The sequence below is a fragment of the Bombina bombina genome, chromosome 10 (genome assembly GCF_027579735.1).
Source record: "Bombina bombina isolate aBomBom1 chromosome 10, aBomBom1.pri, whole genome shotgun sequence".
Taxonomy (NCBI): domain Eukaryota; kingdom Metazoa; phylum Chordata; class Amphibia; order Anura; family Bombinatoridae; genus Bombina; species Bombina bombina.
The window spans coordinates 86,321,018-86,334,791 of NC_069508.1; the positions used below are offsets into that span (position 1 = coordinate 86,321,018).

General features: G+C 42.9%; 1 protein-coding gene across 3 annotated transcripts in view; it reads left to right on the forward strand.

Annotated features, from left to right (window-relative positions):
- SUCO (SUN domain containing ossification factor) overlaps window positions 1-13,774 on the forward strand; it is a 484,388-nt gene that overhangs the window by 58,303 nt on the left and 412,311 nt on the right. The window lies entirely within an intron of this gene.

Below are 13,774 nucleotides of genomic sequence, written 5' to 3' on the forward strand. Positions count from 1 at the left end.
AGTCTTTTATACCTGCAATGTTTCTCTGTATACATGAGTGTTGTAAAGGGGCATTCATATTTAAAGTCCAAATTAAGCTTTCATGATTCAGATAGGGCATGTCATTTTAAACAACTTTCTAATTTTCTTTTATCATCAAATTTGCTTTATTGTCTTTGTATTCTTAGTTGAAAGCCAAACCTAGGTGGGCTCATATGCTAATTTCTAAGCCCTTGAAGACCGCCTCTTATTTGAATGCATTCGACAGTTTTGCACAGTTTGAGGGCGTTAGTTCATGTATGTTATATAGATAACATTGTGCTCATGCACGTGGAGTTATTTTAAGAGTCAGCACTAATTACCTGAAATGCAAGTCTGTCAAAAGATCTGAGATAAGGAGGCAGTCAGCAGAAGCTTAGATACAAGGTAATTACAGAGGTAAAAAGTATATTTCTATAACAGTATTGGTTATGCAGAACTGGGGAATGGTAAATAAAGAGATTATCTTTTTAAACAATAACATTTTTGGTGTTTATTATCCCTTTAAACACAGTAAACAATGGAACGCACAAATGTTATTTTGTCTGTTTTTCACATATTTTATCTTTGCCAATTGTTCTTTCACTCTCAAAGAAACTGAGTGTATCATACATGCAATTTTAAACAACTTTCCAATTTACTTTTATCATCAAATTTGCTTTGTTCTCTTGGCATACTTTGTTGAACGCTAAACCTATGTAGGCTCATATGCTTATGAGCCTTTGCAGGCCACCTTTTATCTCAGTGTATTTTGACAGTTTTTCACAGACAGTGCTAGTTCATATGTGCCATATAGATAACATTGTGCTCACTCCCATGGAGTTATTTGAGTCAGAACTGATTGGCTAAAATGCAAGTCTTTCAAAAGAACTGAAATAAGGGGACAGTCTGCAGAGGCTTAGATACAAGGTAATTACAGAGTTTTTGTTATACAAAACTGGGTAATGTGTAATAAAGGGAATATCTATCTTTTTTTAACAATACAAATTCTGGAGTATGCTGCTCTTTTAAATGAAGTTAGCAAATCTCGAACTCTGAGATCATAACACAATAAGAATGTTTGCATTTATAGGCTAGATTCTGTTGCAAGTATCAACTCCTTAAACAGGATACTTTTAGATCTGTAATAAGTTTTACTTGTAATCTGCTTAACTGCTATATTGCTATTGCAAAGAACTATGAAAATGCTAGTAGTGGTGAATTGGAATGTAAATTTTGATCCTAAAGTACCCGTTTTTTAAAAATTCATAAAAATTTTAATTCATCAAAATTTACATTTCACTCGTGTTGTGAAAAAATACTTACCTTTTAAACTTGACAGCCGCTCCAGCTTCCTCCGCCTGTCGCAAAGCCTTTTCCTGGGTCTAAAATGAGGAATCCGGCTTCATCCAATCTCGGCGTTGAATCAGACACTGATTCCCCCGGGGGGAAACAGTGATTGAAGGATGACCCATCCATCATTTCTGACGTCAGAAATGGCTTGCGACGACCGGGGGAAGCTGGAGCTGCTGTCAAGTTTAAAAGGTAAGTATTTTTTCACAACGAGTGAAATGTAAATTTTGATGAATTTAAGTTCCCCTGTTTTTAATCAAATTTTTAAAAACCGGGCACTTTTGCATCAAAAATTACATTCACTTTAAAGGGATATAAAACCTACATTTTTTTTCTCTGTTATGATTTAGATAGAGCATGAAGTTTTAAACAACTTTCTTCAACATTGGTGTGTCCGGTCCACGGCGTCATCCTTACTTGTGGGAATATCTCTTCCCCAACAGGAAATGGCAAAGAGTCCCAGCAAAGCTGGCCATATAGTCCCTCCTATGCTCCGCCCACCCCAGTCATTCTCTTTGCCGTTGCACAGGCAACATCTCCACGGAGATGGTTAAGAGTATGTGGTGTTTAGTTGTAGTTTTTTTATTCTACTATCAAGAGTTTGTTATTTTAAAATAGTGCTGGTATGTACTATTTACTCTGAAACAGAAAAAGATGAAGATTTCTGTTTGTGAGAGGAAGATGATTTTAGCAGACAGTAACTAAAATCGATTGCTGTTTCCACGTAGGACTGTTGAGATGAAGTAACTTCAGTTGGGGGAAACAGTTAGCAGACTTTTCTGCTTAAGGTATGACTAGCCATATTTCTAACAAGACTGTGTAATGCTGGAAGGCTGTCATTTCCCCTCATGGGGACCGGTAAGCCATTTTCTTAGTCTCAAACTGAATAAAGGGCTTAATATGGGCTATAAAACTGGTAGACACTTTTTTATGGGCTAAATCGATTGCTTTATTTGGACATTTTATACATGTTTATGCTGATAATTCACACTTATAAACTTGGGGAACGTTTTTTAACGTCAGGCACTATGTTAGACACCTTTTCCAGTCAGGAAGGGCCTTCCCAGTTGTAGGCTGAGCCTCATTTTCGCGCCATTACTGCGCAGTTGTTTTTGAGACAAGACATGCAGATGCATGTGTGAGGACCTGAAAGTGGTTGGAAAAGTTCCTAGAAGGCGTCATTTGGTATCGTATTCCCCTCTGGGCTTGGTAAAGTCACAGCAAAGACTGTAGCTGGGACTGTATAGGGGTTAAATCTGTAACCGGTTTCGTTATTTTAAGGGTTAAAGCTCTGAAAATTGGTGTGCAATACTTTTAATGCTTTAAGACACTGTGGTGAAATTTTGGTAAATTTTGAACAATTCCTTCATATTTTTTTACATATTCAGTAATAAAGTGTGCTCTGTTTAAAATTTAAAGAGACAGTAACGGTTTTGTTTTAAAACGGTTTTCTCCAACATAGGTGTGTCCGGTCCACGGCGTCATCCTTACTTGTGGGATATTCTCTTCCCCAACAGGAAATGGCAAAGAGCCCAGCAAAGCTGGTCACATGATCCCTCCTAGGCTCCGCCTACCCCAGTCATTCTCTTTGCCGTTGTACAGGCAACATCTCCGCGGAGATGGCTTAGAGTTTTTTAGTGTTTAACTGTAGTTTTTCATTATTCAATCAAGAGTTTGTTATTTTCAAATAGTGCTGGTACGTACTATTTACTCAGAAACAGAAAAGAGATGAAGAATTCTGTTTGTATGAGGAAAATGATTTTAGCAACCGTAACTAAAATCCATGGCTGTTCCACACAGGACTGTTGAGAGCAATTAACTTCAGTTGGGGGAACAGTTTGCAGTCCCTTGCTGCTTGAGGTATGACACATTCTAACAAGACGATGTAATGCTGGAAGCTGTCATTTTCCCTATGGGATCCGGTAAGCCATGTTTATTACGATTGTAAATAAGGGCTTCACAAGGGCTTATTTAAACTGTAGACTTTTTTTGGGCTAAATCGATTGATATTAACACTTATTTAGCCTTGAGGAATCATTTATTCTGGGTATTTTGATTTAATAATATCGGCAGGCACTGTTTTAGACACCTTATTCTTTAGGGGCTTTCCCAAAGCATAGGCAGAGTCTCATTTTCGCGCCGGTGTTGCGCACTTGTTTTTGAGAGGCATGGCATGCAGTCGCATGTGAGAGGAGCTCTGATACTTATAAAAGACTTCTGAAGGCGTCATTTGGTATCGTATTCCCCTTTGGGTTTGGTTGGGTCTCAGCAAAGCAGATACCAGGGACTGTAAAGGGGTTTAAAGCTTAAAACGGCTCCGGTTCCGTTATTTTAAGGGTTAAAGCTTCCAAAATTGGTGTGCAATATTTTCAAGGCTTTAAGACGCTGTGGTGAAAATTTGGTGAATTTTGAACAATTCCTTCATGTTTTTTCGCAATTGCAGTAATAAAGTGTGTTCAGTTTAAAATTTAAAGTGACAGTAACGGTTTTATTTTAAAACGTTTTTTGTACTTTCTTATCAAGTTTATGCCTGTTTAACATGTCTGAACTACCAGATAGACTGTGTTCTGAATGTGGGGAAGCCAGAATTCCTATTCATTTAAATAAATGTGATTTATGTGATAATGACAATGATGCCCAAGATGATTCCTCAAGTGAGGGGAGTAAGCATGGTACTGCATCATTCCCTCCTTCGTCTACACGAGTCTTGCCCACTCAGGAGGCCCCTAGTACATCTAGCGCGCCAATACTCCTTACTATGCAACAATTAACGGCTGTAATGGATAATTCTGTCAAAAACATTTTAGCCAAAATGAACCCTTGTCAGCGTAAGCGTGGCTGCTCTGTTTTAGTTACTGAAGAGCATGACGACGCTGATATTAATATCTCTGAAGGGCCCCTAACCCAATCTGAGGGGGCCAGGGAGGTTTTGTCTGAGGGAGAAATTACTGATTTAGGGAACATTTCTCAGCAGGCTGAATCTGATGTGATTACATTTAAATTTAAATTGGAACATCTCCGCATTTTGCTTAAGGAGGTATTATCCACTCTGGATGATTGTGAAAATTTAGTCATCCCAGAGAAACTATGTAAAATGGACAAGTTCCTAGAGGTGCCGGGGCTCCCAGAAGCTTTTCCTATACCCAAGCGGGTGGCGGACATTGTTAATAAAGAATGGGAAAGGCCCGGTATTCCTTTCGTCCCTCCCCCCATATTTAAAAAATTGTTTCCTATGGTCGACCCCAGAAAGGACTTATGGCAGTCAGTCCCCAAGGTCGAGGGAGCGGTTTCTACTTTAAACAAACGCACCACTATTCCCATAGAGGATAGTTGTGCTTTCAAAGATCCTATGGATAAAAAATTAGAAGGTTTGCTTAAAAAGATGTTTGTTCAGCAGGGTTACCTTCTACAACCCATTTCATGCATTGTCCCTGTCACTACAGCCGCATATTTCTGGTTTGATGAACTGCTTAAGGTGCTCGATAGTGACTCTCCTCCTTATGAGGAGATTATGGACAGAATCAATGCTCTCAAATTGGCTAATTCTTTCACTCTAGACGCCTCTTTGCAATTGGCTAAGTTAGCGGCTAAGAACTCTGGGTTTGCTATTGTGGCGCGCAGAGCGCTTTGGTTGAAATCTTGGTCGGCTGATGCGTCTTCCAAGAACAAGCTACTAAACATTCCTTTCAAGGGGAAAACGCTGTTTGGTCCTGACTTGAAAGAGATTATCTCTGATATCACTGGGGGTAAGGGCCACGCCCTTCCTCAGGATCGGCCTTTCAAGGCAAAAAATAGACCTAATTTTCGTCCCTTTCGTAAAAACGGACCAGCCCAAGGTGCTACGTCCTCTAAGCAAGAGGGTAATACTTCTCAGGCCAAGCCAGCTTGGAGACCAATGCAAGGCTGGAACAAGGGAAAGCAGGCCAAGAAACCTGCCACTGCTACCAAGACAGCATGAAATATTGGCCCCCGATCCGGGACCGGATCTGGTGGGGGGCAGACTCTCTCTCTTCGCTCAGGCTTGGGCAAGAGATGTTCTGGATCCTTGGGCGCTAGAAATAGTCTCCCAGGGTTATCTTCTGGAATTCAAGGGACTTCCCCCAAGGGGGAGGTTCCACAGGTCGCAGTTGTCTTCAGACCACATAAAAAGACAGGCGTTCTTACATTGTGTAGAAGACCTGTTAAAAATGGGAGTGATTCATCCTGTTCCATTAAGAGAACAAGGGATGGGGTTCTACTCCAATCTGTTCATAGTTCCCAAAAAAGAGGGAACGTTCAGACCAATCCTAGATCTCAAGATCTTAAACAAATTTCTCAAGGTCCCATCGTTCAAGATGGAAACCATTCGAACTATCCTTCCTTCCATCCAGGAAGGTCAATTCATGACCACGGTGGATTTAAAGGATGCGTATCTACATATTCCTATCCACAAGGAACATCATCGGTTCCTAAGGTTTGCATTCCTGGACAAACATTACCAGTTCGTGGCGCTTCCTTTCGGATTAGCCACTGCTCCAAGGATTTTCACAAAGGTACTAGGGTCCCTTCTAGCGGTGCTAAGACCAAGGGGCATTGCAGTAGTACCTTACCTGGACGACATTCTGATTCAAGCGTCGTCCCTTCCTCAAGCAAAGGCTCACACGGACATTGTCCTGGCCTTTCTCAGATCTCACGGCTGGAAAGTGAACGTGGAAAAGAGTTCTCTATCCCCGTCAACAAGGGTTCCCTTCTTGGGAACAATTATAGACTCCTTAGAAATGAGGATCTTTCTAACAGAGGCCAGAAAAACAAAGCTTCTGGACTCTTGTCGGATACTTCATTCCGTTCCTCTTCCTTCCATAGCTCAGTGCATGGAAGTGATCGGGTTGATGGTGGCGGCGATGGACATAGTTCCTTTTGCGCGCATTCATCTAAGACCATTACAACTGTGCATGCTCAGTCAGTGGAATGGGGACTATACAGACTTGTCTCCGAAGATACAAGTAAATCAGAGGACCAGAGACTCACTCCGTTGGTGGCTGTCCCTGGACAATCTGTCTCAAGGGATGATGTTCCACAGACCAGAGTGGGTCATTGTCACGACCGACGCCAGTCTGATAGGCTGGGGCGCGGTCTGGGGATCCCTGAAAGCTCAGGGTCTTTGGTCTCGGGAAGAATCTCTTCTACCGATAAATATTCTGGAACTGAGAGCGATATTCAATGCTCTCCAGGCCTGGCCCCAGCTTGCGAGGACCAGGTTCATACGGTTTCAATCAGACAACATGACGACTGTTGCGTACATCAACCATCAGGGGGGAACAAGGAGTTCCCTAGCGATGGAAGAAGTAACCAAAATTATTCTTTGGGCGGAGTCTCACTCCTGCCACCTGTCTGCTATCCACATCCCAGGAGTGGAAAATTGGGAAGCGGATTTTCTGAGTCGGCAGACATTGCATCCGGGGGAGTGGGAACTCCATCCGGAAATCTTTGCCCAAGTCACTCACCTGTGGGGCATTCCAGACATGGATCTGATGGCCTCTCGTCAGAACTTCAAAGTTCCTTGCTTCGGGGCCAGATCCAGGGATCCCAAGGCGGCTCTAGTGGATGCACTAGTAGCACCTTGGACCTTCAAACTAGCTTATGTGTTCCCGCCATTTCCTCTCATCCCCAGGCTGATAGCCAGGATCAAGCAGGAGAGGGCGTCGGTGATCTTGATAGCTCCTGCGTGGCCACGCAGGACTTGGTATGCAGATCTGGTGAATATGTCATCGGCTCCACCTTGGAAGCTACCTTTGAGACGAGACCTTCTTGTTCAGGGTCCGTTCGAACATCCGAATCTGGTTTCACTCCAGCTGACTGCTTGGAGATTGAACGCTTGATTTTATCGAAGCGAGGATTCTCAGATTCTGTTATCGATACTCTTGTTCAGGCCAGAAAGCCTGTGACTAGAAAGATTTACCACAAAATTTGGAAAAAATATATCTGTTGGTGTGAATCTAAAGGATTCCCTTGGGACAAGGTTAAGATTCCTAGGATTCTATCCTTCCTTCAAGAAGGATTGGAAAAAGGATTATCTGCAAGTTCCCTGAAGGGACAGATTTCTGCCTTGTCGGTATTACTTCACAAAAAGCTGGCAGCTGTGCCAGATGTTCAAGCCTTTGTTCAGGCTCTGGTTAGAATCAAGCCTGTTTACAAACCTTTGACTCCTCCTTGGAGTCTCAATTTAGTTCTTTCAGTTCTTCAGGGGGTTCCGTTTGAACCCTTACATTCCGTTGATATTAAGTTATTATCTTGGAAAGTTTTGTTTTTAGTTGCGATTTCTTCTGCTAGAAGAGTCTCAGAATTATCTGCTCTGCAGTGTTCTCCTCCTTATCTGGTGTTCCATGCAGATAAGGTGGTTTTACGTACTAAACCTGGTTTCTTCTGTTATGTGTGATCAGTCCACGGGTCATCATTACTTCTGGGATATAACTCCTCCCCAACAGGAAATGCAAGAGGATTCACCCAGCAGAGCTGCATATAGCTCCTCCCCTCTACGTCAGTCCCAGTCATTCTCTTGCACCCAACGACTAGATAGGATGTGTGAGAGGACTATGGTGATTATACTTAGTTTTTATGACTTCAATCAAAAGTTTGTTATTTTACAATAGCACCGGAGCGTGTTATTACTTCTCTGGCAGAGTTTGAGGAAGAATCTGCCAGAGTTTTTTACTATGATTTTAACCGGAGTTGTTAAGATCATATTGCTGTTCTCGGCCATCTGAGGGAGGTAAAGGCTTCAGATCAGGGGACAGCGGGCAGATGAATCTGCATTGAGGTATGTAGCAGTTTTTTATTTTCTGAATGGAATTGATGAGAAAATCCTGCCATACCGTTAAAATGACATGTATGTATACACTTCAGTATTCTGGGGATGGTATTTCACCGGAACTACTCTGTTAAAGGTCACTAATCCTTTTATCATGTTAAACGTTTTTACTGGAATGTAGAATCGTTTACATTGCTGAGGTACTGTGTGAATAAATATTTGGGCATTATTTTCCACTTGGCAGCCTTTTTTGCTTTTATTGTGACAGTTTCGTTTCTCTTCACTGCTGTGTGGGAGAGGGAGGGGCCGTTTTTGGCGCTCTTTGCTACGCATCAAAAAATTCCAGTCAGTTACTTTTATATTTCCTGCATGATCCGGTTCATCTCTGACAGATCTCAGGGGTCTTCAAACTTCTTTTAAGGGAGGTAAATTCTCTCAGCAGAGCTGTGAGAATTCTTATAGTGACTGTGAATAAAAACGTTGTTTTGTATTTTTTATGTCAAATTTAATTATTGTTATTTTACTAATGGGAACAAACCTTTGCTAAAAGTTGTGTTGTTTTAAAGTTTGATGCTATAACTGTTTTTCAGTTCATTATTTCAACTGTCATTTAATCGTTTAGTACCTCTTTGAGGCACAGTACGTTTTTGCTAAAAAAGATTATAACCAAGTTGTAAGTTTTTTTGCTAGTGTGTTAAACATGTCTGACTCAGAGGAAGATATCTGTGTCATTTGTTCCAATGCCAAGGTGGAGCCCAATAGAAATTTATGTACTAACTGTATTGATGCTACTTTAAATAAAAGTCAATCTGTACAATGTGAACAAATTTCACCAAACAGCGAGGGGAGAGTTATGCCGACTAACTCGCCTCACGCGGCAGTACCTGCATCTCCCGCCCGGGAGGTGCGTGATATTATGGCGCCTAGTACATCTGGGCGGCCATTACAGATAACATTACAAGATATGGCTACTGTTATGACTGAAGTTTTGTCTAAATTACCAGAACTAAGAGGCAAGCGTGATCACTCTGGGGTGAGAACAGAGTGCGCTGACAATGCTAGGGCCATGTCTGATACTGCGTCACAGCTCGCAGAGCATGAGGACGGAGAGCTTCATTCTGTGGGTGACGGTTCTGATCCAAACAGATTGGACTCAGATATTTCAAATTTTAAATTTAAATTGGAGAACCTCCGCGTATTACTAGGGGAGGTCTTAGCAGCTCTCAACGATTGTAACACCGTTGCAATACCAGAGAAACTGTGCAGGTTGGATAAATACTTTGCGGTACCGGCGAGTACTGAAGTTTTTCCTATACCTAAGAGACTAACTGAAATTGTTACTAAGGAGTGGGATAGACCCGGTGTGCCGTTCTCACCCCCTCCAATATTTAGAAAGATGTTTCCAATAGACGCCACCACTCGGGACTTATGGCAAACGGTTCCCAAGGTGGAGGGAGCAGTTTCTACTTTAGCTAAGCGTACCACTATCCCGGTGGAGGATAGCTGTGCTTTCTCAGATCCAATGGATAAAAAATTAGAGGGTTACCTTAAGAAAATGTTTGTTCAACAAGGTTTTATATTGCAACCCCTTGCATGTATCGCGCCGATTACGGCTGCGGCAGCATTTTGGATTGAGTCGCTGGAAGAGAACCTTAGTTCATCTACGCTAGACGACATTACGGACAGGCTTAGAGTCCTTAAACTAGCTAATTCTTTCATTTCGGAGGCCGTAGTACATTTAACCAAACTTACGGCTAAGAACTCAGGATTCGCCATACAGGCACGTAGGGCGCTGTGGCTAAAATCCTGGTCAGCAGATGTTACTTCTAAGTCCAAATTACTTAATATACCTTTCAAGGGGCAGTCTTTATTTGGGCCCGGTTTGAAAGAAATTATCGCTGACATTACAGGGGGTAAGGGCCACGCCCTACCCCAAGACAAAGCCAAAGCTAAGGCTAGACAGTCTAATTTTCGTCCCTTTCGGAATTTCAAAACAGGAGCAGCATCAACCTCCACTGCACCAAAACAGGAAGGAGCTGTTGCTCGTTACAGGCAAGGCTGGAAGCCTAACCAGGCCTGGAACAAGAGCAAGCAGGCCAGGAAACCTGCTGCTGCCCCAAAGACAGCATGAATCGAGAGCCCCCGATCCGGGACCGGATCTAGTGGGGGGCAGACTCTCTCTCTTCGCCCAGGCCTGGGCAAGAGATGTTCAGGATCCCTGGGCACTAGAGATCATATCTCAGGGATACCTTCTAGACTTCAAATTATCTCCCCCAAGAGGGAGATTTCATCTGTCAAGGTTGTCAACAAACCAGATAAAGAAAGAAGCGTTTCTACGCTGCGTACAAGATCTGTTATTAATGGGAGTGATCCATCCGGTTCCGCGGTCGGAACAAGGACAAGGGTTCTACTCAAACCTGTTTGTGGTTCCCAAAAAAGAGGGAACTTTCAGGCCTATCTTAGATTTAAAGATTCTAAACAAATTCCTAAGAGTTCCATCGTTCAAAATGGAAACTATTCGGACAATTTTACCCATGATCCAAGAGGGTCAGTACATGACCACTGTGGATTTAAAGGATGCTTACCTTCACATTCCGATCCACAAAGATCATCACCGGTATCTAAGGTTTGCCTTCTTAGACAGGCACTACCAGTTTGTAGCTCTTCCATTCGGATTGGCTACGGCTCCAAGAATCTTCACAAAGGTTCTGGGTGCCCTTCTGGCGGTACTAAGACCGCGAGGGATTTCGGTAGCTCCGTACCTAGACGACATTCTAATACAAGCTTCAAGCTTTCAAACTGCCAAGTCTCATACAGAGTTAGTTCTGGCATTTCTAAGGTCGCATGGATGGAAAGTGAACGAAAAGAAGAGTTCTCTCTTTCCTCTCACAAGAGTTCCATTCTTGGGGACTCTTATAGATTCTGTAGAAATGAAGATTTACCTGACAGAAGACAGGTTAACAAAGCTTCAAAATGCATGCCGTGTCCTTCATTCCATTCAACACCCGTCAGTAGCTCAATGCATGGAGGTGATCGGCTTAATGGTAGCGGCAATGGACATAGTACCTTTTGCACGCCTACATCTCAGACCGCTGCAATTATGCATGCTAAGTCAGTGGAATGGGGATTACTCAGATTTGTCCCCTACTCTGAATCTAAATCAAGAGACCAGAAATTCTCTTCTATGGTGGCTTTATCGGCCACACCTGTCCAGGGGGATGCCATTCAGCAGGCCAGACTGGACAATTGTAACAACAGACGCCAGCCTACTAGGTTGGGGCGCTGTCTGGAATTCTCTGAAGGCTCAGGGACTATGGAATCAGGAGGAGAGTCTCCTGCCAATAAACATTCTGGAATTGAGAGCGGTTCTCAATGCCCTTCTGACTTGGCCCCAGTTAACAACTCGGGGGTTCATCAGGTTTCAGTCGGACAACATCACGACTGTAGCTTACATCAACCATCAGGGAGGGACAAGAAGCTCCCTAGCAATGATGGAAGTATCAAAGATAATTCGCTGGGCAGAGTCTCACTCTTGCCACCTGTCAGCAATCCACATCCCGGGAGTGGAGAACTGGGAGGCGGATTTCTTGAGTCGCCAAACTTTTCATCCGGGGGAGTGGGAACTTCATCCGGAGGTTTTTGCCCAAATACTTCGACGTTGGGGCAAACCAGAGATAGATCTCATGGCGTCTCGCCAGAACGCCAAACTTCCTCGCTACGGGTCCAGATCCAGGGATCCGGAAGCAGTTCTGATAGATGCTTTGACAGCACCTTGGAACTTCGGGATGGCTTATGTGTTTCCACCCTTCCCGCTGCTTCCTCGATTGATTGCCAAAATCAAACAGGAGAGAGCATCAGTAATTCTAATAGCACCTGCATGGCCACGCAGGACTTGGTATGCAGATCTAGTGGACATGTCATCCTGTCCGCCTTGGTCTCTACCTCTAAGACAGGACCTTCTGATACAGGGTCCATTCAAACATCAAAATCTAACTTCTCTGAAGCTGACTGCTTGGAAATTGAACGCTTGATTTTATCAAAACGTGGTTTTTCTGAGTCGGTTATTGATACCCTGATTCAGGCTAGGAAGCCTGTTACCAGAAGGATTTACCATAAAATATGGCGGAAATACCTATACTGGTGCGAATCCAAAGGTTACTCCTGGAGTAAGGTTAGGATCGCTAGGATATTGTCTTTTCTACAAGAAGGCTTAGATAAGGGTTTATCAGCTAGCTCATTAAAGGGACAGATTTCAGCTCTGTCCATCTTGTTACACAGGCGTCTGTCAGAAGATCCAGACGTCCAGGCTTTTTGTCAGGCTCTAGCTAGGATCAAGCCTGTGTTTAAGGCTGTTGCTCCGCCATGGAGTTTAAACTTAGTTCTTAACGTTTTACAGGGTGTTCCGTTTGAACCCCTTCATTCCATTGATATAAAATTGTTATCTTGGAAAGTTCTGTTTTTAATGGCTATTTCCTCGGCTCGAAGAGTTTCTGAGTTATCAGCCTTACATTGTGATTCCCCTTATCTGATTTTTCACTCAGACAAGGTAGTTCTGCGTACTAAACCTGGGTTCTTACCTAAGGTAGTCACTAACAGGAACATCAATCAAGAGATTGTTGTTCCATCCCTGTGTCCAAATCCTTCTTCAAAGAAGGAACGTCTTCTACACAATCTGGATGTAGTTCGTGCCCTCAAGTTCTACTTGCAGGCAACTAAAGATTTTCGCCAAACTTCTTCCCTGTTTGTCGTTTATTCTGGACAGAGGAGAGGTCAAAAAGCTTCTGCTACCTCTCTCTCTTTTTGGCTTCGTAGCATAATACGTTTAGCCTATGAGACTGCTGGACAGCAGCCTCCTGAAAGAATTACAGCCCACTCCACTAGAGCTGTGGCTTCCACTTGGGCCTTTAAGAATGAGGCCTCTGTTGAACAGATTTGCAAGGCTGCAACTTGGTCTTCGCTTCATACTTTTTCCAAATTTTACAAATTTGATACTTTTGCTTCTTCGGAGGCTATTTTTGGGAGAAAGGTTCTTCAGGCAGTGGTTCCTTCTGTATAATGAGCCTGCCTATCCCTCCCGTCATCCGTGTACTTTTGCTTTGGTATTGGTATCCCAGAAGTAATGATGACCCGTGGACTGATCACACATAACAGAAGAAAACATAATTTATGCTTACCTGATAAATTCCTTTCTTCTGTTGTGTGATCAGTCCACGGCCCGCCCTGTTTTAAGGCAGGTAAATATTTTTTAAATTATACTCCAGTCACCACTTCACCCTTGGTTACTCCTTTCTCGTTGATTCTTGGTCGAATGACTGGGACTGACGTAGAGGGGAGGAGCTATATGCAGCTCTGCTGGGTGAATCCTCTTGCATTTCCTGTTGGGGAGGAGTTATATCCCAGAAGTAATGATGACCCGTGGACTGATCACACAACAGAAGAAAGGAATTTATCAGGTAAGCATAAATTATGTTTTTCTTCCAAAAGTTGTTTCTAACAAAAACATTAACCAGGAGATTATCGTACCTTCTCTGTGTCCAAAACCAGTTTCAAAGAAGGAACGTTTGTTGCACAATTTGGATGTTGTTCGCGCTCTAAAATTCTATTTAGATGCTACAAAGGATTTTAGACAAACATCTT